The sequence below is a fragment of the Coenobita brevimanus genome, chromosome 87 (assembly GCF_032717465.1).
Source record: "Coenobita brevimanus isolate Jiangsu-jjx chromosome 87, ASM3271746v2, whole genome shotgun sequence".
Taxonomy (NCBI): domain Eukaryota; kingdom Metazoa; phylum Arthropoda; class Malacostraca; order Decapoda; family Coenobitidae; genus Coenobita; species Coenobita brevimanus.
The window spans coordinates 13992997-13995496 of NC_137040.1; positions in this window are offsets into that span (position 1 = coordinate 13992997).

Sequence of the window (2500 nt, forward strand, 5' to 3'; positions counted from 1 at the left end):
GTTACATTTGTACATATTCATCAGATGGACTGCACAGAAGCATTACACAGAGTAGAATTTGAAAGGTATTTTGATGGAATGTAATCATGTGCAGTTCGTGTATGTACATGCAGTACTTAAGTTGATATTGTAATTGATTTGGGACAGGTTAGTGGGATAGGTGGATTAGTGTGGATGATCTGCATTACGATAAGGGGTGTGGGACAGATGAATTGAGATGGGTAATGTGGGACAGATGGATTGGGATGGGGTGGGATAGGTGGACTGGAATGGATGATATGAGAGAAATGGAGGATGGTGTGGGACAGGTGGATTGGGATGGATGGTGTTGGACAGGTGGATTGGGATGGGTGGTGTGGGACAGGTGGGTTGGGATGGATGGTATATAAGACTATGGATTGGGACAGATTTTATGAGATGGGTGAATTAAGACAAGCAGATTTTAGCATGTGGATTAATCTTTCCACCTCGATTAGTAGACTTTGATATGATGTTAATTGTCATTCACTACTGTCGAATATATCCACCAGAGAAAATGCCTGCAGAGTGAAAGTGCTAAAAACATGCTGTATAACCCCGTCTTTAAGATACTGAGACGTAGGTATTTTATTGTCTCAAATTTAGACGATTTTTTTTTTTTTTGAGAGAGAGAGAGAGAGAGAGAGACCCCACCATGTCAAAAGGTTAAAGGAGGTAGTAATAGTGGAGGTGAATTAAAATGGCTAAGGTAAGTCAGGTGGAATAGGACAGGTGGAGTTGGACAGGCAGTGGAATAAGACAGAGTAACGGCGAGATGTTGAGTTCCCATAGCGGTCCAGCTCTCGAATTTTCATAAACTCCTCATTCACAGGCATGGAAAACTGGGGGGGGGGGGGGGCCACGGTGCTCGTATACCGGTGTCTTGTGCTGTGGTGTGGAGGTATGGTGTGGTGGATAGGTTATAGTGTGGTATGATGCGGTGTGGTGTTGATGCTGGTGTGGTAGAGATATAGTTGTGTGATAAGGTGTGCTTTAATAGAGAGCATGTGATGTGATGAGGTGAAGTTGGTATTGTAGCTATTGACATAGTGGTGGTGGTGTTGGCTGTGTGAGGGTGACGGTGTTGTGTTAGGTTGGTGGTGTGGTGTTGGTAAAGTGGTGTAATGTTGTGGGGTTGTGTTTCATTGTGTGTTTGTCGCAGTGGTATGACGTGAAGTGGTGGTGTTGGCTGTGTGGTAGTAATGGAAGGGATTGGTTGGGCTTAGGATGGTATTAATGAGGTGGTGGGGTGGTGGTTGTAGGGTTGCGATGTGGCGATGGCTGTAATGATGTGGTAGCACTGAGATGCGATGATATGATGGTGATTTGCAGTGTGCTAATAGTGAGGTTGTTTGAGGTTGTGGTAATGATGGTGCAGTGTAGCCCTTCACCACGTTATCATTCCACTCATATTGTTAGTATCTTTCCATTGCTGCGATAATTCTCCATTTCCCAAAGACTGTGAGAGGTTTGTCGATTCTGTAATGCCTGATGGGGTGTAGGGTGGTCACCTGACCTTAAATAGTGAAAAACTGATCACGGTAGCCTGGCCATGAGTCCCTGCTCCTTGGAAGAGTTATGGCACTGGATTTTACCGTTATTTATTTAAGGGTATTTATGTACTCTGCATATATACCGATGAAATATGAGTTATCTGTGGAAACGTAAAACGTGTGTATGGGAGTTCTTTTGTATGTAAACCTAGTGACAGACATTTTACCGAATGTTCCCTCTGTGTGTAGTAGCCTAAACCTCTGTTGTCTCATCCATTAGTTTGGGCATGTAAGAGGATTTTACAGTCAAATTCTTCCCATTACATAGATGTTTTGTATGCTGTAAATTGTGTTATCACCCACATAGTCAAGTTTAAGTGACTTTAGTTTTCCTTCATTTGAAATCAGTGTACACAAGAAATTTGTATAATATATTTAAATGTCACCATAACAATAATACATTGCTTGTACAGTATACTGTAGGTAGAGTCAACATTCATTTCAAAGGATACCCAGACGTTTGGAATGCCGTGTGCACAAAAGGGTTGGGTTTTGCCGTAATTACTTTATGTCCCGGTATAAGAATTTCTGTGCTGTATTTAACTTGCTCGCTTGGCTGAAAAGTGTGTATCCCATATTCAGTTTGAGTCTCTTACATAAAAATGTTGTCTCTTGTAATCATTAACTCATATTACATAGTGATTAAGAAATCAGTATGCATATGAAAATTAATTCGTTTGCCTTAGTAGAAGAAACTTTTATATTTGTTTTGTGTACCATAATTAGTACCGGAATAAACCAAATGGAATATCAGTTTTATTTCCATGCCGTATGAATTTTGTTTGTTGTAATAAAGTTGTTTCCATGAGGCATTTGCTCTGTTTACCTAATTACATTGCTTACATTATAAAAGAAATTTATTTGTTATGGTTATGGTGTTTTCAATATCAGTTTGTTCCCACTACATGAAAATACAATTTGCTGTCGTT